At 40.0% G+C, this 24,944-nt stretch overlaps 1 long non-coding RNA gene across 2 annotated transcripts in view; it reads right to left on the bottom strand.

The window, feature by feature from the left end:
* Positions 1 to 3,882: 3,882 nt before the first annotated feature.
* Positions 3,883 to 24,944, bottom strand: part of LOC141423338 (uncharacterized) — a 33,977-nt gene continuing 12,915 nt past the window's right edge. Inside the window, exons 2-5 of one of the 2 annotated variants that reach the window (XR_012448122.1) lie at positions 16,098 to 16,172; positions 7,244 to 7,428; positions 6,157 to 6,228; positions 3,883 to 5,635 (exon numbers count right to left, since the gene is read on the bottom strand). This is a non-coding gene — a long non-coding RNA (uncharacterized lncRNA). Of the gene's footprint in view, positions 5,636 to 6,156; positions 6,229 to 7,227; positions 7,429 to 16,097; positions 16,173 to 24,944 lie in introns of both variants that reach the window. The other variant, XR_012448121.1, reaches the window with a different exon arrangement.

Consider the following 24,944-nt stretch of genomic DNA (forward strand, 5'->3'; position numbering starts at 1 on the left):
AACACTGTAAGGACAACAGACAACAGAGGATGAGATGTGCCAATAACCTAGCTAATAAAGTGGCTAACATTGCTCCCTCTCTGTTGAGGGTTTACACTACACTGACTGGCAGAGGCAGGGTTCTGGGTGTTATTTTCTACCCAGCGGGTACTCAGTTGCCAAGGGTCATTGACCACTCATCTCAAGATGGTAACCCACAGAAGTTGCCCCCAGGGAACACTCCTGGGCTGTTGTGCAGAGCTAGCAAAGCTCATTCAGGACAGGTTGGTGCTCGTGCTATGAGGATTTCTGGAGGGGACCTTCCCCATTACCTATCTAATCTTGATGAAACTCCAAATCAATCCAAATTGAGCAATAGTTCAAGCAATCAGGGGTTACTAAGTATGGGGACACAAAGTGGGAAATGTGTCATTATGGGACTTCATGGTGTCAACCACATGGAGAACTTAAACAAAGATGACTACAATGTCACTAGGTGACATCTTATGAGTCATCCATGACCCACACCTTATCATGCCACACATTACTACATCACAGCTGGCTGAAACTGTCCAAGCACCAATATTGTTAAAACAAAATGATGTGCCCCTACATAGAAGGAGTCTGAGGATATAGTGGTGAGTGCTGCCCATGCGTACTATCCATGAATGAGTGCCAGCATATCCTGTGAGTCTGTGGTGAGGTAATTGTGAGTAGTTTTGTCTACTCCTGATTTTCAAATGAAATCTTGCATGTGTAGTGGGAATGCCCTCATTTGTAAGAAACTTACCAATGTATTACTCTCAAAAGGTTCAAAAGATGAATGCTTATAACCTACAGACCAGATACACATGATTATGGACAGAGGGAGAACCAGAAAATATGGCCAGATATGAACACTGGAGGATCTACAGAGATGCTGTGGACTACTACTGCTGCAGCTGCTCTGTAACACAGAACTTGCATCAGAATAAGAACTTAAAGTAAAAAAGAGCTTAAAATTCATTTAGTGAAGGCAGTCCTGGTTGAAGTCTCTTTCTTCTATGCTGAACATTTAGTTAACAGTTTTCATTAACACACAAGACTTAATCCTGACCTTGACCTGGTAACTTGGTGCCTGTGGTCTGCTGGTTCTTTGAAGCAGACTAAGAAGCCAGATGCCCACCTGCAGTTCCTGGCATGATTCCAGAAATATTCAGTTGGTACAAACCCTACAAGAGAATTGCCAAGGATGGCAGAGTGACAGAAAATATCAAAGGGTTATTTACATGGGAAACATGGGTATGCTTATGTCCTACACCCATTCAAACCACATCAGATCATGTTTCTCAAGGCAACCCAAGTATTGCTGGAGAGAGCCCAGGTAGGGGAGTGAGGGTGGGATAAGGACTGAGTAATGCCACAATCCAAACCCACCCACATCAGGCCCTGGTGTGTGCTCACATCAGACTCTTGGCATGCATCACTCACACTACTCAGCTGGCATACTGGACATTGTTCTTGTCATTGTAAAATTTGAAGAGAAGTCCAACACCTGCTGCACTCTCTTGTCACTGACATTGGACTCCTCAATGCCACCCATCATAGAGACTCTGAATTTGAGTACAAATGTGGATCCAATTCTGTGCATCAATCTTCTGCTTCCCCCCCCAGTGTGAGCTCAGGTACTTCAGGTGAAGCTGTGAAGGTGGATATTGGTCTGTAGTCATTTGATTAGGGCAGAGCCCTGAGATGACCCAGGAAGAGGTGATGAGAAAGCAGGATAGACAATTAAAAGCCAAATAACCTGCAGTGTTAATCAGAATCTCAGGTTCACCCTGATGGCTGTAGGACTCTGGAGCATCATTTATAACTCAACCCTCCCAGGAAGGGGCTTACCCAAGTCTACACTGTTTTGCAGTGCCCAATAGCCACCTTAGGGATGTGATATCCAAGCCACTTCTGGCACTGAGTTCTTGCCATGCAGCAGCCTGATGGCAAACCATCAAGGCTGGTACAAGTGCAGTTTTTAGAGTCATAGCTGGGACAGATTACATAGCAACTGTGGGACAGTTCCCAGGAATTGTCATGGGACATTGCCATGTTCAGTCACTTGCTGCATTAGAAGACTTTGAATTTTCTGTGTCATCACTATTATGAAATGGCCCACCATCAAAATACAGAGTAAGTAAACTCCCACTAGGCTGCTCTCCAAGGATCCCATTCCAGCCACATAGTCACACAGAGAATGATGGATATCAAATGCCATCAAACTTGTTTCTGTTTTATAAAGAATGATGTTGAAGCATTAAAAATTACATCAAGTTTCAGCAGGGAGCTAAATAGTCCCGAAGATACAAGCACAGTTTTTAATGACAAAGCTGGTGGAAGTTGGGGTTGGGTTGGGGCTCTGTTAAGGGTTTTGACACCTCCTTGCTATTTGTATGTTCCCGGTCCCTTTCTGTACCCAGAGGCCTCCTGGTATGTGGCCCACAGGGATGCAGGCTGGTTCCACCTCAGTTCCCTCAGGAGCAGACAGATTTGGATGCTAGACACTGGGCTTCAGGGGCAACTGCTGAGCAAGCAGCTTCAGGTCATGGGCACTAAGCTCAAGCACTGCGTGGTTTTACTTTTACATTTTTTAGTATAAATGTTAGATGTAAGTTTTAACGTATGTAAGATTATCTATATAGCCTTAGCACAGTATCTAGCTTAGAGTAAACACTCAATATATTTTAAATGTTTTTATCATTGATGACATTATATACTGAAGTGGTTTTAAAACATGGTCCTGGAATTCTTTGACATACTGGTATTGAAATACAGGGTCTGTGTCCTTCCTCTTGGTCCTGAATGGGTGTGTAACTTCCACAAGTCAAATTATAGAGGAAATGATGTGGTGACCTCAAAGACAAAGCCAGTAATGGCCCTATAGCTTCTGCTGAGCTCTCTTGGTCCCTGGACATAAGGGTCCATGTGAACATGGACCTCCTCCACTACTGGAGACTGTGATGAAAACTTATGAAGTAGAACCTAGTTGAAGGGAGTGAGTTCTGTGTGGCATGTCCTTGGAGTGATATTTAATCCTACTCTTCTCCTTCTGTCTCCGTCTCCATCTCTCTCTGGGTCTCTATCTCTTTCTCTGAATTTGGGCCCCAAAAGATGAACAGGTTTGCTCTACCACATGATCCCTATCACGATGTTCTTCCTCACCTTAGCCCAGACCTTGTTCACCTCCTTATAGTCTCTGAGCCTCACTTATCACACGTACAAATTGGGGACTGTAATAGTTCCTTCCTCATGGGAGTTTTGAGAACTAAATGTGCTGGTGTCTAGAAACACTTAGTGCATAGTACATGGCGATACATCAAAGTTTGGACATGGGAACATATTCAAAATATTCATTAAATTAATTTTATGTGTTATCTTATGAGTCTAACTTCAAGGAACACCTCAATTATAACACAGTCAGATTCCCTGTCACAGTCTCATCACTTCAGTGACTGCCCCACATTCTTGTAACAACAGCCAGTTTCCTATTGCAGTCTGCCACTCTTCCCATATGTCCAGGAAAACAGACTCTACCTAAGTGTGACCACTGACCAGTGCACTTGGCTTGACCAGTCAGGTCAGTCATTGTTTGGGGATTGTACCTGAACCAAGTCTGGTCCCTCAGGTCTCATGGGGTTTAATGGTGAAATTTTGTTTGACTGCAGGTAGAGTAACCTTATTGGGACAGAACATGTTTCAGAGTTTAGACTTTTTGGCATTGTGGATTTTATATATGTACATGTATATTGATAATACACATATGAATTTTAATATAATGTATTATGAATTAATATTAATGCAATATATTAATATTTACATATACATACATGCATATATATGTATATGTATTAGAGAAAGTATTTCTTAGGGATGGAATGCAAGTTAAACATGAAATTCATTCATGTTTCATATATACTTCATACACATTGCCTGAATGAAATTATATTATATACAATATTTTATTCATACAACTTTATACTATGGGATGTTTGCACTTGTAGTATTATGTCAAAGCTGAAAAAAATTCAAATTTTGTGCATTTTGAATTTTGGATGTTGGATTAAGAATACTTAAAGCCCATGCTGAGCATGAAAGTGAGAATACATGAGCTCTGGGTCTCTTACACCATTTGAGAAAGAAGCCAAGAATCAAGGAGGAGCTTCCAGTTACATCATGAGAATCCCTCCACCAGCAGAGACTGACCTCAGTCCTTCTGGTCATCTTGGTTATGAGCAACTCTCTCCCCACTTTTCTGCCAAGCCAAGTTGGATTTTTAGCATGGTACTCTTCCCTGTCCACTCTGATAGAGAGAACGCTGAAACTCGTGTACTTCCCAGACCCACAGTCACAGGATGCTTCTTGACTGTTCATTGCAGTATTATACAAAATAACAAATAAAAAACAACCCAAACATCCATTAACAGTTTAACAGATGAACAGAATGTCAAATATCCATACAATAAAATATCACTAGATAATTTTAAAAAGCACATACAGATATATTGAAGATATGGTTCTTTACCACCAAAATAATGCAAATATTGTAATAAATGACATTTCTGATTTCCAATTGCTCAAAAACGTTATGTTACATCTCTAATGTATCTTATGAAGTGCACAAAAGCATTGCTTACAAAACAACATACAGACCTGAGTTTAAAACACTTTACTGTTAAAAATTGCCAAATATCATGTGAGTTTTTGGAGAGTTGTAAATTTTTAAAGGTGGAGAGTTATGCCTGGATGTTGATGGCTTTTAACTGACTTGGGTGATGGTTATTGAAACTTGGGGTGGCTGTGGGAATTTCCTAAAACAAGACAGTGATATTTGTGCTACTGATTGATTTTGCCTTTCCTGAAAGATTCTTCTATAGCACAGGACGCTGTTTCATATAACTTTTTCCACAGTAGAAGGTCTTTCAAATTTGGAAGCAGTCTTCTGAACCTCTGCTGCCACTTTACCAACTTAGTTAATAGCACATCTCATTCTCTGTTGTTTGTTGTCCAAACAGTGTTTACAGTATCTTCACCATAAGATTCCATTTAAAGAATTCACTGCCTTGCACATCCATTAGAAGTAAGTCCTCATCTGTTCTGGTTCTACAGTGATTAGTTTTTGGCCTTTTGGTCTGTATTAAGTTTTTTGCGTGTTCCTAATTAGTCTAATATCTGATGCATCCTCTACATGACGACAATATTATGTTTTTTGGGGGGGAGATGGTAAGTAGATACTGGTAGCTCCACTAACTCTACACTTCAACTTGGTATTGTACTGCCTTCAGGAACAATGTTTTAATAATAAATGAGCAAAAAATGTTTATCATAAAATTTCAGTAATTCAGTCTGAGTTCATCTCCAGGCTCCACTGTTTATTCTAAGTCTCCTGCTGCTCCCACCACATCAGATGTGATGTCTTCCCCTGAGGCCTTTGGCTCCCTCTCCTCCAATTATTCATGTCAGTTAGAATCCATTTCTCCCACACTTCTATTGATGTTGCAATTTTTACCTCCTCTCTTGAATTTTGAAAGTTTTTTTCCTTTAAGGTACTAGTAGTCAAACCCAGGGCCATCCTGGGATACACAGAAAGTTCCAGAACAGTCTGTACCTCGTAGCACTCAGCTTGACCCTGTCTCAAGAAAAAAGAAAGACAGATTAGTAATTTATCATAGGTCTTAGAGCATAAGCTTGAAGCTGCTGGCAAAGGAAGGCACCACTAACGTCACACATTGATAATTAGGGTATGGAGATGCCAGAAAATGGTAGAAACCACCTCGGGGATGAGCAAGTACAGTAATAGTAGCCCTGTGAATTTAAGATGAGTATCTTCTAGTAACTTTATAGACTCTGAATATGTTTCCATGTGATAATACTGAACAGCACTTGATGTGTGTAATTATGGCCTCAAGTTTGTAGGAAAGTGGTAGTATACTCAGAAAACTTCAGATGAGTAAGGAGATAAAGGTATTAAATATGTTAGAAAGATTTTCATTTAATAAGCTTAAATACATTTTTCTGTTCTCTTTCCTTTTTTACCCCACAGGGCTGAGGTTTGAACCCAGGGCCTAATGAATGGTAGGCAAGACCTCTAACACTGACCTACAACAGAGTTCTAGATTATTTGAGATAGAATCTTCCTATGTAGCTTACCGAAGCCTCAAACTCTTGAATCTTCTGCTTCTATCTTCTAAGTGCTAAAATTGTGGGCCTGTACCATAACACCTGCATTATACAAAAAGTTTTGCCATTAAAATCTACCCTTATATTTTCTAGAGTATTTATCTCCCTGCTGAAACTGTATGTAATTTTTAATGCTTTAACATCATTTTTATAAAACAGAAACAAGGCTGATGGCATCTGATATCCATCTTTCTCTGTTTGACTATGTGGCTGGAATGGGATCCTTGGAGGGCAGTCTAATGGAAGTTTAGGGAGAGTGATGCTTGCCATGCAGCAGCTGTGAGCACACCAGGGGCCTGATGTGATTGGGATTGCCAAGTGGCATTGCTCAGTCCTTATCCTACCATCACTCCCACCCCTGGTCTACCTCCTTGGCCTCCCTCAAGAAAACACTGGACTTGCCTTAAAGACCATGATCTGCTGTGGTTTAGATAGGTGCAAGATGTGACTGTAACCATGTTTCTTACACAAGCCATGCACTTGGTAATTTTCTGTCACTCTTCCATTCTTGGCAATCCTGGCTTAGGGAGTGTCCCCTCTGGTTTTTTGGAATCAGGACAGACACTGCAGGAGGGATCTGGCACCTTAGTCTATTTCCAAGAGCCAGGAGGCCAGAGGCACCAAGGTACCAGGTCAAGGTCAGGCTTTGAGCTTGTGTGTCAATGTAAACTATTAACTAAATATTCCACATAGGAGAATAGACTTCATGCAGGGCTGCCTTCAAAAGTGATCTTTCATCACTTTTTCTCTTTTAAGTTCTTATTGTGAACCAAGTTCAGGGTTACAGAGCAGCTTCAGCAGTAGTCCACAGCATCTCTGTAGTTTCTTCACTAGATCCCTCCAGTGTTCATTTCTGGCTATATTTACTCATTCTCCCTCTCCAACACACATGTGAATCTGGGTCTGTATGTTTATGAGCATTTTTTCTGAACCTTTTGAGAGTAACATTTTGGTGTACATTTCTTTCAAACCAGAACATTCCCCCTACACATCCCAGATTCCAGTTCAAAATCAAGAGTATGTATGACCACCCAGAATTACCTCATCACAGACTCACTGGATTTTGGGGCATTCACAGGTGGACACTCTGCATGGGCTGCAGTCACCATTCTTGTCTTCAGTCTTCTTCCACCAGAAGCACATCCTGGTGCTTTCACAACATTGGAGCTTGGAAGGGTACAGACAGTTGTGTTGTAGTAATGTATGGTGTGATGAGGTGTGGGTCAGGGATGATCTCTAAGCCTGAAGGGATCCCCATAAGAAGAAAACATTGTAGTCATCTTAGTTTATGTCCTCTGTATCTTTGACAGCATGAAATCCCATAATGACACAATTTCCAGATTGTGTCCCCATCGTTAAGTGACCCTGATCACCAGAACCCTTGCTCAGTTCCTGGTGTTTCATCAAGATTAGATGGAGGTGATGGGGCAGGTCCCCTACAGGAGTCCTCACAGCAGGAGCCATCAACCTGTCCTGAAAGTCCCTCTACACAGCACCCCTGGAGGGTTCCTTGGGAGCAACATTCAGGGGCTACCACGTTTAGATGAGTGGCCAGTGACCCTGGGCATCTGAGTATATGCTGGGTAGAAAAGACCACACAGAACTCTGCCTTTGCCAGTCAATGCAAAGTAAACCCTCAACAGAGAAGTGGGGAAGTTTCTAGAAGGCATGAATCCTAGGCTGCCAACCCACAGGTTTGGCCCTAAAGGAGGACTGAGATTTAGACCAGATGGCCAGACTCACAATGCAGATCAGTACATAGCTCATATTAACAGTTTCTTCAAGCAATGGGGTGAATTAGATCAATGTCTACTATATGGATTCATAGAAATATTACAACAAAACCCCTTTGTGAAATTAATATTTGGTAACAAAAAGTCTCTATGGTAATACAAAAATAATAAAGACAGTTTCTTCAGTCACCTTGCCTCTAGCTTCCACCCCAGTCTCTGGCAGCCATGTCTCTTTTTGTGCAATGTTCTTAGAAAGTTGAAGTCAGGTACAATGGTGGAACCTATAGTCTGAGCTACTTGAGAGGCTAAGGCAAGAGGATTGCTTGGGCCTGGGAGTTGGAGGATAGACTGGGCAACATGGTAGGTCCCTTTGTACAAAAAAGAGGAGGACAGTCAGGTGCCTATGGCTCATGGCTATAATCCTAACAACTCAGGAGGCAGAGATCAAGAGAGTAGTGGTTGAAGCCATACCAGGAAAATGCTAGAAGAGACTCTACCTCAAAAAATCCATCATAAAATTAGGGCTGGTGGAATAGCTCAAGGTTGAAGACCTGAGTTCAAATCCAAGTAATCCCCAAAAAAAGAGGAAGAAGAGGAAAGTGAGCAGAAGGTGGAGGGAAGAAAGAGGAAGGAAGGAAGGAAATAAGGAAGGAAGGAAGGGGGAGAGAGAGAGAGAGAGAGAGAGAGAGAGAGAGAGAGAGAGAGAGAGAGAGAGAGAGAGAGAAACAAAATAAGGAAGAAGGAAAGAATAAAAAAGAAAAGAAGATGAAGGAGGAGCAGTAGAAGAAAAAGAAGAAAGAAGAAGAAGAAGAAATAAAAAGTCCTCTTTAACACTCCCTAGCTGCAGCAACACTTAACCCTAGTTCTACAAATCCTCCCAGATCTTTTTCTCTCTAGCCATGATGATGACAATGCATCACTATACATGACTCATTTAGCACCACTAATGAGATATCTCTGCAAACTATTCTATCAATGGCAAGGTAAATATTTTGAAGTCAGGGACCAGATATGATATACATGCCCTTTTGTACTTCCATAGCTCTGAGTATCAAAGGAATAACATTTATTTGGAAAGATATTTGACCACCCCTTGGAGAATGGCAACTATTTTTCCTGCTGAAAATCACTTGTTATTTACCTTGGTCTCTGACAGATATTTCTGTGCATGCAGGGGCTGATGTCTGAGAAGACTACAGCTGGGCCAGGTGCTGGGATGGGCAGGTATAGGCTTTGACTTACTTCCTCTTTAAAATAACTCTATAAACTACATGTGGCTTTCAGATAAGAATAAAGGCATAGGCTTACCAAAAGTCACACAACTAATGAGAAGAAGACTCGAGTGTCCAAACCAGATCTACTTTACCCCAAAGTCTTGCCTCTCTACACTGTGTTAACCAGTTTAAATTGTTCTGGTGTCTTTCCTTTCCATTTATTTATGCTGAACCTGGTCAGTAGAGGATGGCACCTTATTTAACAGTAAATAATAACTGAGTGAAGATGTATCCAACATGATGGCATTCTCCTATTTTGGTAAACAGGGTGAATGGATATCTTGAGGTATACAGTGAGGAATTTGAAGCATTACCATAGCCATTGGACTATCATGTATTTAGATCACCCATCTTACTGTTCTTTATCAAATTCCAGTAATTACGGTAATGAGCATGTGTTTCTAATGAAGGAAGGCAGATGGGAGCATCCTTAGCAGAAACAAAAGCTGCAAACAGATGATTTTTCCTCTTTGTCTGGAACATGTGCCTCATCCTCTGGTCATGGGCATTAACTCAACTTCTAGGTGACACAAACACACAATTTGTAATGCTCATGGTAGGCAATTCCTAATTTGCTAAACACTACAAATCTGCAAACATGACTTGGTCTTATACGGAATCTGGCTTGTTGACATCCACTCTCTTTTGAAGCAATTGTGCTGTGATCCTGTTCTAATGACTCCATTCTAGAGAAGACCTGTGATGCCTTTTCGGACAACCTGATGATGGTCTGTGTCATGGTGACTGTTTCACCACTCATGTCTGTGGGTCTTTATCAACACCCTGAGGCTAAAATAGGCTAGTTGTGTACAAAGTCAGTGTGAATCACTAGTTGTTTAATCAGTGAGGTAAATGGGAAGTTGTGTCATCATTGATTGGTGTTATCTGCCATAAGGAGAGGAAGAACACTCAAAGAACACCTCCTGCATGTTGTCCAGCTTCTAAATGCACCCATTTTTCTAGTTAGGGTTAAGAAATTACTTACTAAATGAATGAATCACTGGATAAATGACTTGATCTGTATCCCCAGACACTATACACTCTTGTGATACTATAGCTTACCTATGGTTTCTCCTCTGACCTCTCCTGCCTCCAATGGTGTCTCCTTTGATTAACTCTTATTCATGGGGTCTAGAATTTTTAAAGCTCCAAACAGTCCCTTTCCCATATCATCCACTCTCCATAGGAGTGACCATTTTAAATATCACTGCGCTGTGATATGTAACTTCACTGGTATATCACTGGACAATAAAACCAATACATTTGTGAATTTTGTCCATTAGTTCTGAATAAGTATATTGAGATGAGTCAGCAAAGTGATTTGACTTGGCGTATATACAAAAAAGGATTAGAAATTAGGGACAGACATTTGCATACCATGTTCATGGCAGCATTATTCACAATATCCAAAATATACAATTGACTGAAGAGTCCTTAAATGTATAAATGAATAAGCCAAATATGTTATATCCAAAGAAGGGAATGTTATACAGTCAAAAAAGTATGGAATTTTCATACATGCTACTACATGAGAGAACCTGAGAACATTATGCTAACTGAAATGATTCACACAGATAGAAATTAATTCAGATACTGGTGGCTTATGCTTGTAATCCTAGGTACTTGAGAGACTGAGATAGAGAGGATCATAGATAAATGGCAGTCTGGGCAACAAGTTAGTGAGCCCCCACCTCAACCAATAGCTGGGCACTGGATAACATGCCTGTCATTACTGTTATGGTGAGAGGCTGAGATCAGGACAATCCAGTTCAAGGCCAGCATGGGTCTGGATGACCCATCTCAACCAATAAAGTACTTCTTAATTTACTACCAAAACCACTATAACCCTAATAAGGAATTACTGTTTTATCAACAGTAAATATAAATTGGAACCAGAATATCCTTTTGTGCCATAAAGTAAAAATGATCTCAAGAATGATGAGGACATGTCAAGGATACTGGCGGCAGTGTGAAAACACTACTGAAGACTAAATTTGTGACCATATAAGTATAAAATTAATTATAACTATTGGGTAATGTAAAACATTGACTCAAGTAAGAATCCATAGGTCCATGCTTTGATGAATGTATGAATAAGCAAACACATTAAAAAGACCTTTTCTTTGAAGGAAAGTAAACAAGGAAATTAATAGAAATAATGATACATTTGGACATTACTAGTGGATACTAAAACTGGTGTGGAGCAAGGGCGTACATGGTCATAAATACCACTTTTTCATTACTTTTTAATTATAAAGACGAAAATGGTAACTTTTCTTTGGAAAGCACTGGCAGTACTAATTTTAACCCAGTGGCCAGGTTTACATCAGCAACATGGAGTCAAACCATCTGCACTTGGGCTCCTTGTTCCCATCTCTAGATTCTTCTTCCTTTTATAGGAATTGTAGCCTGTGTGTTCAGTTGAGTCACTTTCTCAGCCAGGTTCCTGCTAGGAGAATTTGTTGGAACCAATACTCTCTCTTTGTTTAGTCTCGACACTTCCAGTCCAAGCTAGTGGGGTGTTTTCGGGCATAATTCAAACAATTCTATGAATCTTACTGAGGTCTATTGTATTAGACAAAGTGCAGCCATACACTGACTTGAAATAAGGACTTCTCTAATTTTGCCTTCTGCTGAGAGACAATGACCTTAAACTTCATAGCAGCCCCTTAATATGGTTGAGAGGATTTTGTGGAAGTCGCACCATTGCTTACAGAGCCTTTTGTCTTACTGAATACTACTCTGGGGAACTGCCTTTCATCTCACTGATGAATATAAAGAATATTTCAGTCACACTCTTGGCCTCATCTTTAGACCATGCTTTTCTGAGAGTGTCCTGGATTTGACCTTTCCTTCAAAGGAGTCTTGATTTTAGCATCATTTGCTTCAAGGGAGGCTGTGAATCCTCACCAGCAAAGCCTGGTTACTTTTGTTCTTCTACAACTCTTATCTTTCTCCTTGTACATAATTATAATGAGCAAGACCAAAAAGATGTTCAACACTTTGGCTGAAGGTCTCCTTAGCTAGACCTCTTAGCTAGATATTTTTATTTTGCCATCATTGCCAGCTAAACTTCCTGCCACTAGCTGATAAGAATTCTGCTTACTCTAGTTTCCATAAATTTTCCTTTCTGTCCGTTTCTACATGGACATCCTCCTCAAAGCCTAAAATTCCACTTGCTGATGGGAAGTTTAGCCATTCCCTAATGCAACATCCTTAAATCTTCATCCTACTGTCCATTTCCAGACATTCACATATTTTACAGTGTCTGTTATGGTGGGATCCTACTACAATGAACCAAAAATCTGTGTTAGTGTCCCTGCACTGTACAACAAATTACCCCCAAAACAGCATATAAAAAAACAACTACTAGCATCTATGTGTCTGGAATATAAGGATGGCTTAGCTGTTTGGTTCTACCACAGGATTTTAATGAAGCTAACAATGAGAATGTTTCTAACACACAAATAAGATTTGACAATTTCTTATGGTTTCATCAGCATTGTATTTGACATAATTTGAATGTCCTGATGGTTTCTCATAACTGAAGGAGTTTACCCAGGAATTCAAGTCTCAACTATTTTGGATATTTAAATAAAAACATTTAAAGACTAAAGTGCAATGGATTCTTTTAAGAATAGACAGCAGAAATGTTTTCTTTTTTCAGCAGATGGAAAATAAAAGAAATATTAAGTAAATATGTACATAAATTTAATTTCAAAATTCATGAAGAATACCTGAGTATAAGTCTCTGAAAGTAAATGGAATCCCTAAACATAGAGAAATCTAAAAGAACAATGACCACTATTGGAGGAGGAATGATACTATGTTTTACTTCTTCAGTTTCACTAATTATTATAGTTTTCTCCCTTAATTTCCTCACTGTGAAAGTGGAATCCATTTTTACGTGTCATAAGTAATACAACTTCAGGACACAGGATAATCTTCAGAGGGATATATGTACATGGGAAGGAATTCTAAACATGACTGTTAAAGATACCACAACAATAGGCTCCAATAGACGAGACTAGTTTTTCTTTTCTTTTCTTTCTTTCGATGATCTTGCTTGAAGATCTTGAAATGCTATACTTCCCTTTGAATCTCCTATTGACATTTCAGGACTATGTATTCAGGTGCAATCCTGCTATTCTTCTTAGTGAGTGGTAAGTCTAATTTCTTTGTAATTAATTATGAACCGCAGCCACATTTGAAATTTCTTTCCATGGGATCATGAAAAAAGGGAGACAGTAAAGGTAGAGGAACTCACCCTTGTGTTGACAAGATCTACCACATTTCTGTACACAGGTTCTTTGGGGTTGCACAGAATGTACAGAATTATGGCCAGAGACATTGGATATCAGTTGGGATAATTAGCATCACCTACTGTGATGATAATGAGACAGTATTACTTTGAGCCATGTGTTTATAAACTGAATTTGGATAAAGAATTCTGTCTGACTCAGTGAGGTTGAATTTTGATCATTCCGATGGTAAGAATACTACTTCTTGATTTGTAATCACTGCCTACTTATGAGAAGAGAGTACCATCAGAACACAAATAATATGGACTCCAAGTCATCTCACTGAATGTGTTAGAGGACATTAAAACTCAAGGTTCATGGTTGCCATCAAGTTCATTGCTAGAGACTTGCTGTAGCCCAGGAACTGAAGTAACTTCCATTGTGAGGTCTTGTCTATTTAATACCTAGATGACCACCAGCTGCTGCTTTATTATTGAGATGGACTTACTATCCTCCATAGTTCAGGTCACAGACTGATCCCCATAGCCTCACCATCATGCTTAACAAGTTGTTCCCTGCAGAATTGAGCAAGATATTATTGTTATTTAAAATTTCACCTTATTCCTTTACATTTCCAGTGTCTCAGGGAAGGATGTCTGTTGTGCCTGGCTCCTTCTCTTGAACTAATGTCACTAAAACAGAACTTATTACACAATAGTTACTTGATAAGTGTTCAGATACTTTTAGAGGAGTGCAGATAGCATGAATCCAACACTTCTCCCAACCTAAGTATCCATGTTAACATACATGAGAGCAGAAGTTGTCCTGCCTTGCACTCATTACACAAAATGGCACACTTATGACCCAGAGTTCTCAACCCCAATTAGTGTAAAAGGTGGATTTTATAGTCAAGATTGGGGCCATGCAATGTTGAAGTAGCAGGAATCCATGTATGACTTAGATTGAATAGGAAACACTCTCAGGATCCCTCCAGCATCACATAACTTACAACAGCTACCAGAACTCATTTTCTTCTCCTCAGCCTAATTTTTCTCCTTTGGCTTGGAACATTATGATTGAATGGGGTAGATATTCTAAAGCAATACAAAAAGATAAGCAAATGAAGAAATCATAAGATTAGGATTCAGAATAAGACCAGCCACCTTCTCCCAGAGTCATGGACTGAAAGACATGTCAGAGAGAGTCTTCTTAGGACAGAGCACACTCTGGTGCTTAGACTTGAGACCTCATGAGAAAGGTCAGGGTTGAATATCACTGGGTCTGCAGTGCTATGGCCACCATGTAAATGTTGGGTTGCATTTGAACAATCATCATTTCATAAAGGCTGTTTCCTATAGTCCAAAGAAATCAGTTCTCTTGTGACTGTGCTTATATGAGTTAGCCAATTAGTAAGGGCAGAGATTTAAATAGGTCTTCAATCCTGTTTTCTGGGGGAAAGAAAGAGGATTGACAGCTTCTGAAACCAAGGGACTCTTGGGAAGAACTGCTCCAGTGTCTGGGAAGATGGGAAGTGCAGCTTGAGCTCAGAGAATTGGCATTTATGAGGAAGAATGAACTTTCTGACGAAACTGGGCATTCCAATTATTTATATTCAAAGTAAGTTGAGGGGTAAAATTAAGCAGAGAAAAATTAACTATCTATACAGAATCATGTATTGAGCAGGACTGTAAAGTGTAATATGATACAGATAGGGTATGCCAAGAACATTTTAGGAATGAGTGTCATCTCTTTTTTCTTGATCCCAAGCTCAATATGCATTTAATATATTCACACACAATACTGCCTATTGTAAAAAGTAGAGAGAGGAGACCAAGATGGTGGATAGCTAGTAAATCCTGAAATACTGAGTTCTCACTATTTTTCAAATACTTCAGATTCATGGCAACAGGGATTGGGTAACCTGGCTTTTTTGCCAACTAAGATGCCACTAACACACAGACTGCACATACTGAATAATGACCATCCAATCCTTAAGTTAGCTTTTTATAACAAAGAACGGCCCCAGAAACCCAGGCTTCTTGGATCCGCAGCTGTTGGCCTGTCAGCTGGAAAACCATTTTCCTCTCTTCTTTGTTTCTTGCTTTTCTTTGTCGTATTATTGTTTTTGCTTCATTTCTCCTCTCTTGGAAGAGCAAAACTGTAATGGAGAGAACTGTAGTACAACTTCTCCAAGGATCTGGGATGTATTGGACACACAATAATTTGTGGACATGGAGCCTCAGACTGCTGCCTGCCTGTGCTGTCCTGGGACTGAAACCTTATACCACCAAGTGAAAATTCAATGCTTCCAGATGAGCAGGGTACATTATCTCCTCTGGAGGCAGCAGCATAGTCCCTCACAGCTTGTGGGCAGATTGCACCTCATAGACAACCTCCTGTACAAACTGGTGCCATGTAAATGGAAGAAAATGTCACCTTTGCCTGGTTGGGGTTAGACAAAGTACTGAACTGACCCAGACTGTGTGGAAGTGGAGCAGCCATGCTACAGGGTGGAGAAAATAACATATTGATCCACTTTGGAAAAACTAGTAGTGAGCTGAAACTGACAAACTTCCAAGAAAATGCATGAGATAATCAATTTGAAACATAAAAGTTCTATGTTGGTTTATGGTTTCAGATATTTCAGTTCACGGTCACTTTACCTGTTGCTTTGGGCCTGTGGTGGCAGAGCACATCATGCAGGAACATGGCAGATGAGGTTTCTCACTTGATGGCACCTGTGGATCAAGGAGAGAAAGGAAGTCCCAGAGTCCCAATATACTTTTCTGGGGGATGCACCAAATGGCTTAATTTTCTTGCACTAGGCCCTACCTCCTAAATTTTCCTTTACAACCCAATAGCAGCCCAGGCTGGTACAAAACCTTCAGCATATGAGCCTTTTGGGGGAAATACATGTTTCAAACTATAGTAATTATGATGGGCATAATTTTCCCCAGACAAGTTTCTGGCTCCCTGCTTTGCAAACCTGGTTACAGCTCTACTATTCACAGTGTGATCTCTAGAGTACAGAGTGTGATCATGCTCCAACCTCTGTCTCTGCTCCTTTATGTTAAAATCTAGGTGGGTGTTGCAACCATGTCTGCAGGCCATTCCTGCACTTGGCCACCAGAATTAACATTACTGAGCAAAGGAGTGACTGACAGAACAGATCTCTGTCCCACTGACTCTAAGTTAGCACCTCTTCAATGCTACTTATTCTTTTCTTTTTGGTGGCACTGGAGTTGGAAATCAGAGCCTTGCACTCACTAAGCAGGCACACTTACCACTTCAGTCACTCCTCCAGCTGAAACTTTTTCTTAAGCACACCCAGTAGATGCCTTGTTCCCCCTTACACCAGCACTGCAATGGGGACATCAGAGCAAAAAAAGATGATATTCTTAACGAATCAAGCAGCCAGGTAAAGCTGCTGCTGGGTCCCTGTCACAGTCTTTGTAGAATCTGTGAGGAGCTCAAACTACCACTGGTTTCAAGGAAACCTCTTCTACTATGAGGTGAACAGTCTGATGTTTTGCAGAGGCTTTTGGAGAAGACATCTGATAACATCTGTAGGCAGGAAGCCAATGAGCATCAGCTATCAAAAGTGCCTCTTCCATTATATTTCCCATAGTGAGTCACACAACCATTGCTAAGTTAAAGGGGAAGGGCAGTCCATGTTTCACTCATGAGAAGAAACTGAAATATGTGGAAAGAAATGTCCACCTAATTGCACCAGGTAGGCGTCTGCAGTTTATGCAGGCAGTACAAAACCACAAGGCACAGGAATTATAGCCTCAATCCCACTTTGTTCCTGATCATTTTTTCTCTTACCTGACACCTTTCATATAAGTGTCTTAAAACTATATAAATGGAGTATGATTAAAGGAAAGATCTTAAAAATCAAATCTGTGGGTAGAGATGTATCACATAGAAAGAGTCCGTGCATCATCACTTACACTGCTCACTCTTTCAGGTGGCAAGTTCACCAAGATGCTTAGTGATTATCTTGCCCTGACTGATACTGGAACCTCCACTACCTTTCAAGAGTATCACAAATTAGAACCATAAACTCTAACATGTGGGCTTTTGGGGGACATTTCAGATTCAAACAAAACACCCATCTTACCTGATTGGTACATGAGAATGAATTTTGTAACACCTGGAATTCATTTTCATTTTTAGTTATTTAATTTACTTAGGGGCCTCCATGCTGTTGAATACATTTTCTACTTTCCCATCTGCTGTTTATGCATTTAATTTTTTCTAGGTGATTTTCCAAATTGCATGAGCCAATTTAATTTTTCTTGAATTTTTCTCAAATACATATTCTCTTTTAAGGATTTAAGTGTATTCCTCCAAAAGTTAAGGTTTTGGAGAGATTTATGGGGGTGGTTCAAGCCTGTCATAAAAGGACATCAGGCCATTGTTGTCTCCTTTCTTTATTTACTGAGTTTGCATGTATGTAGAATATGTGTTCTAGTGCTGGAAAAATTAAGTAGGAGACAAATCTCTGACCCTAATTGAACATTCAGTCTGGCAGGGATGGTCAGGGGTACACAAGCTAGAAGAAATCAGAGAAGGGAACAGGGCACCAGAAACAAGACACTTCCCCCAAAATTAATAGAGGCTGGCGAGAAGGAAAAGCTGTATTCATACCCCTTGGTCCTCAGTACCTCTGTTTGCTGGCTTTTTTAAATGGCAAGCATCTGCATTCTTTCACCCAAGCAAGAGCCACAGGTAAATGATAGCAACACCTTAACTAGTGACTGAATCAATGACATGTGCTGCATAGTCTCCTGTAAGACTCCATCTATAGAGCAGGAGGGAATTTGGGGAGACAAAGATTCCAGAAGGAGTGGCAGTACAGGTGAAGTTTCAGGGAGGAAATCATGTGGACAGTGTGTGTGTATTTGTGTGTGTGTGTTTGTATGTGTGCATAACAGAAAAGAATCCATTCACTCAAGAGAGGCCAAGCTCCAGAAAGGAAAGAAGTGAGGGAGGACTAAACCTGACACTTTATGTGACAGGAGCAGGAGGTCTCTGAACATTTCAAAACCAAGGTGTAGGCCAGTGAGACAGGAAGAATTTCACTATGTAGGTCCAGATGAGAGTGAGCAGCATGAGTGAACTGCTGAGATATGAAGTGACTCTTCCTTTACTTTGTTTCTTTGTGTGTGTGTGTGTGTGTAAACTGGAATTTGAACTCAGGGTGTCATGCTTGCAAAGCAGACATTCTACCATTTGAGTCCCACACATAGTCCGGTATGCTTTGGTCATTTTGGAGATGGGGTCTTGCAAACTATTTGACCAGGCTGGCCTTGAACCATGATCCTCCCAATCTCAACCTCTCAGGTAGCTAAGATGACAAGTGTGAACCACTGGTGTCCAGCCCATTTCTTTGTTTCTTTGTTTGCAAGTTACTTCTGAGAAGAGAAAGTAGGTTCTTATATGATCATGTGATGATACAAACCAAATAACCACTTCTGAGGAAAGTGTCAGGGTGGTTATGCAATCAAATAAGATTGTAAAGAGTATAGTACAATGTCTAGTGAGTAGTAACTGCTGCAACCTAGAAGTGGTAATAATGAACATGATGTTTGTGATGGTGATGATATGTGGTGGTGGTAATGATGAGTGGTGGTGGTGAAGATGGTGGTAAAATAAAAGCAAATGTTGATTAAGAGTATTTCTCAAACCAGGGGTGAATTTCTGTCAAAAGTAAGGTCAGCTGCAACTGAGTTAGATAAAATTTGTAGAATTATTTGTGCTTTTCCCCATGAAATTGATTCCTTGCCCAGCAGAATAAAGTGGCTTAGAGCCACAAACATAATCTTCACAGACCTTGTCTCCTGCAAGTGCTTCTCTCCCACTACAGCCAAACAGTAACAACACATGGTGATGGACAAGTAGAAGCCTGTGGTAGCCTTGAGATATATGGCATGTTCCTAAAGCTATGACATGTGTCAGGAAAGGAAGAGACATGGTCATGAAGAAGAATATGTTGGTAGACCAGATTATACTGCATCCTTTTGAACTGAGAGTGCCTAACACAAGCTGCACATGGATGAAGATCTCACATCAGCATGATTCAGCTCAGGACAAACTGAGAACTCAGGTCAGCTTTCTCTTCCTCAGAACGATTTGGTTGGTGATGGTGGGAAGCAAAGGAGCCATGTGGTTCAGTTTGGTGAAACAAGATCAGCTCCACATCCCTTAGAAAATGAGTAAATATAAGAAAAAATACTGTCTTTCCCTTCCCCACTCCTACAACCATGAAATTATACCTGAAATCTGGGAAAGGGGGATCTCAGAACAAATGTTCAGAGTAAAAGCACACACTGCAATCTGTGTGCTTGTGTAAAATGCTGGCTTCCTCAATATCACATCCATAGGCTTGGGTTTATAAACCTGTAAAAGAAAATTCTAAGAAAAAACTGACCTAAAAAGATAGCACAGGGTATGAAAAGACAAGAGGATAAGGACAACAAGCAAAGGCAACATGATGAGATGGAAAACCACCTGGTAGAAATAAAGATTTCAGAAGGGGTCTTTTGAACAAAGGACTTTCACAGTGGTAGAAAGCATGCTTGGAACTGCAGGCAGTGACATCACTTATCAGAGGGCTCTTGAGAAACCACTGGATAATACAAATGTGGACAGATGGTGTAATCTACAAGACAAAGAATGACAATGGAAAAATAATTTTCACACTTCAAAAACAGGAGGCCAACAAGGCAACTGGAACATCAGACATAATCAAAGAAGAAACTCATTTTGAGTCAGTATGATTCAAGAGAAATATGTAGAACCCAGACCTCAGTCTATAAATTGAAAGATTCAGGGTTTTTTTGTATAGACAATGACCTCCAAGTAATAAAACCTAGACATCCTGAAACAACATTTTGATTAGAAATCCCTTCACCTAACAAGTATCCAGAAAAGTTCTGCACTATAGTTTAAATAGTATTTATAAGGATTTTGGATTCCAAGATGGCAGCTAGAGAGGGAAGCAGAAAGTGTGCCTCCTATAGTGAAGTCTTGGAGAGACGCTGGAGACACACCTTGCAGGCAAAACCACTGAAAAGAGGCAAAACTTTGACCCCTCCACACCTCCAGCCAGTGCAGAGCATCTCCACTTCATGTTAAATGGAGAAATCAGGAGGGCCCCCGGGCAGCCAGTCACCCGCGCCCAGACATCTTGGGAAGATGCGGAAAAGGTGAGCTTAGTGGTACCACGGTACTCCTACAGACAACCCTGGGCCAGAGCAGCATAGCCCCCTGGACAGACCAACCTCCACCCGAGGAAAAAAGAGAAACTGAGTAATAAGCAATAAGAACAACAAAGACATGTTGTAAAGAGGGTGGGGTGCACTGAGTGCTGAAGAGTGGGGGAAGGGAAATCCTTCCAGGGACCGTAAATAAACAAGCTGGGTGGGCTGGAGAGGCTCCGGATGGAGCAGGGGCATGCACCCAGCAACCAAGAGTGGGAAAGCTTGAGTGAGTGGAGGAGGAAGGAAAACTACACAGGAGAGGAGGGAAGACCCACTTCCCACATGAGCTGTAAACAAACATGGCAGCTGGCAGGAGCAGCAGCACCGCCCAGTAATCACGAGTGGGAAAGCTTGTAAAAGTGGTGGTGGGAGGAAAACTCCACAGGAGAGGGGGGAAGACCCACTTCCCACGTGAAATGTAAACAAACACGCAAGCCTGATAAAAGTGGATGCAGTGTCACCTCCCCCAGTGTGCTTGGAAAGGGGAAAGCTTGTAGCAGAGGCTTGCACACAGAACAGTGAGTAAACAAAGACTGCAAGGCCAGGTGAGTGCTAAGCTCACCCCTGAGATCTGTATAAATAACGCCTCCAGCAACAGCAGGCTGGCAGCAGTGGGCAGGCAAGCCACAGCTGGAGATACCATTCACTGAACTGTCTCCAGACTCTTTTTTTTTCTCTCTCCTTACCTTTGATGAGAAAACAACCAAACTACACCTGCATGCTGAAAACCTTACTGAAACTGTATTGCATTTGAACTTGGGACACTTTGTAGGATTTTTGTTTTTTGTGTTTTATTTTTATTTTTTTTGTGCACTTTTGTTCTATTTTATTTATCCCCTTTGATGAGACAACTACAGAACAACATCTGAGGCACCATCTCCAGGACTGGATACTGAGAAGGACATCAAAATTATTAAGACTGAAACCTCATTCCATTTGAACTTGGAGAGTTTTTTTAAATGTTTTTTTTTCTATTTTTCATTTTGTTTTATTTTATTTTTTTATATATTACTTTCATTTACTTGTTTTATATATTTATTCTTATCTTAATTCTTTTTATTTTTTATTTTCAATCTTCTCTCTGTCTCTCTAAGGCCTGTTCAGCTTACTGTCGATTAGTACACTAACACTCCCTGTTTATACCTTTGAAACTTTGTTTGATTCCTTGTTTTGTTTTTTCCTACCTGTCTGTTTGTTTCTCGCTTTTCTTTAACTTTTGCTTTCCATCTCCTCTCACCCTTCCATTCTAAATATTACCACTGTTATTATTACAAGCTAGTAAATACTTAATTGCACACAGCACAGGGACAGTAACAACACCAAAGACAATGACGGGAAGACAGAAAAAACAGGGAAACCAGTTTCCCCACAGCAAAAAATTAGTACAGGAACCAGAGGGGAATGGAGAGAACAGAATCTCAGATCCAGACTCCAACAAAATGAAGATAAACTATGCCAAAGGACCCAATGAAGCCCACAAGAATAATTTAAAAGAAGACATACTACAAGTACTCAATGAGAATTTTATACAGATGATACTGGATAGGGTCAACCAAAATGTACAGTAGATACTCAAGAAATTCCAAGACAACAAAAATAGAGAATTTGAAAAAGCAAAAGAAGAAATAAAGGAAACCATAGAAGCACTGTATAAACACCAAAGTGAAAGAGAGAACACAATGAATAAACGGATAAATGAACTCAAGACAAAATAGACAACATTAAAGATGAAACCAGCCAGGATATGGAAAACCTCAGAAAAAAGAATGAAACAGAACTGAAAAACAAAATGGAAGGCCAATCCAGCAGAATAGAACAAACAGAAGACAGAATCTCAGAACTTGAAGATGAAATGGTAATTAAAGGAAAAACCGAAGAACTATTAATTAAACAACTCAAGACCTGTGAAAAGAAAATGCAAGAACTCACTGACTCCATCAAAAGACCAAACTTGAGAATCATGGGCATTGAAGAACGAGAAGAGGTGCAAGCGAAGGGAATGCATAACATATTCAACAAAATAATAATGGAAAATTTCCCAAATCTAGAGAAAGATATTCCCATACAGATGCAAGAGGCCTCCAGGACACCAAACAGACCAGATCAAAATAGAACTACTCCACGACATATCATCATTAAAACAACAAGTTCAGAAACTAAGGAAAGAATATTGAAGGCTGTAAGAGAGAAAAAACAAGTAACATACAAAGGTAAACCCATCAAAATCACAGCAGACTTCTCAACAGAAACATTAAAAGCAAGAAGAGCGTGGGGTGAGATCTTCCAGGCATTGAATGAAAATAACTTCAACCCCAGGATACTCTACCCAGCAAAGCTATCATTCAAAATAGATGGAGCGATAAAAGTCTTCCATGATAAGCAAAAAGTAAAACAATATGTGACCACAAAGCCACCATTGCAAAAGATTCAGCAAGAGATTCTGTACACAGAAAGTGACACCCAACTTAACCATGAAAAGGCAGGCAGCATCAAATCACAGGATAAGAAAAAGCAAGACAGTAGAGAGTAACATCAAGTTAGGTACACACAATCAAACCTTCAAACAACTAAGACAACTAAATGGCAGGAATCACCACATACCTATCAGTACTAACCCTTAATGTTAACGGACTTAATTCACCCATCAAAAGTCACCGTTTGACAAAATGGAATAAAAAGGAAGATCCAACAATTTGTTGCTTACAGGAGACTCATCTCACCGACAGAAATAAGCATATGCTTAGGATGAAAGGCTGGAAGAAGATTTACCAAGCCAATGGCCCCCGATAACAGGCAGGAGTAGCAATACTTATCTCTGACAAAGTAGACTTGAAACCTACATTGATCAAACGAGATAAAGAAAGACATTCCATACTAATAAAAGGGGAAAGAGACCAAAAGGAAATAATAATCATCAATCTGTACGCACCCAATGTCAACTCACTCAATTTCATCAAACATACCCTGAAAGACCTAAAAGCATATATAAACACCAACACAGAAGTTGTGGGAGACTTTAACACCCCATTATCATCAATAGATAGGTCATCCAAACAAAAACTCAATAAAGAAATCCAAGATCTAAAATATGCAATAGATCAAATGGACCTAGTAGATGTCTACAGAACATTTCATCCAACCTCTACACAATATACATTCTTCTCAGCAGCCCATGGAACCTTCTCCAAAATAGATCATATCCTAGGGCACAAAGCAAGCCTCAGCAAATATAAGAAAATAGAAATAATACCGTGCATACTATCTGACCACAATGCAGTAAAAGTAGAACTCAACAACAAAAGTAAAGACAAAAAACATGCAACCACCTGGAAACTAAATAACTCATTATTTAATGAAGAGTGGATCATTGATGCAATAAAAAAGGAAATTAAAAAGTTCCTGGAAGTCAATGAAAATGAAAACACAACCTACCGGAACCTATGGGACACAGCTAAGGCAGTCCTGAGAGGAAAGTTTATAGCCATGAGTGCATATATTAAAAAGATTGAAAGATCCCAAATCAATGACCTAATGATACATCTCAAACACCTAGAAAAACAAGAACAAGCAAATCCCAAAACAAATAGAAGGAGAGAAATAATAAAAATAAGAGCTGAAATCAACAAAATAGAAACCAAAAAAACCATACAAAGAATTAATGAAACAAAAAGTTGGTTCTTTGAAAACATAAAGAAGATCGATAGATCCCTGGCAAACCTGACTAAAATGAGGAGAGAAAAAACCCAAATTAGTAGAATCAGGAATGCAAAAGGGGAGATAACAACAACCACCATGGAAGTCCAGGAAATCATCAGAGACTACTTTGAGAACCCATATTCAAATAAATTTGAAAATCTAAAAGAAATGGACAGATTTCTAGATACATGTGATCATCCAAAACTGAACCAAGAGGAAATTAATCACCTGAATAAACCTATAACACAAAATGAAATTGAAGCAGCAATCAAGAGTCTCCCCAAAAAGAAAAGTCCAGGACCTGATGGATTCTCTGCTGAATTCTATCAGACCTTTAAAGAAGAACTGATACCAACCCTCTTTAAACTGTTCCACGAAATAGAAAGGGAAGGAAAACTGCCAAACACATTTTATGAAGCCAGTATTACACTTATCCCAAAACCAGGCAAAGACACCTCCAAAAAGGAGAACTATATGCCAATCTCCTTAATGAACATTGATGCAAAAATCCTCAATAAAATAATGGCAAACCGAATTCAGCAACAC

The sequence above is a fragment of the Castor canadensis genome, chromosome 5 (genome assembly GCF_047511655.1).
Source record: "Castor canadensis chromosome 5, mCasCan1.hap1v2, whole genome shotgun sequence".
NCBI lineage: Eukaryota > Metazoa > Chordata > Mammalia > Rodentia > Castoridae > Castor > Castor canadensis.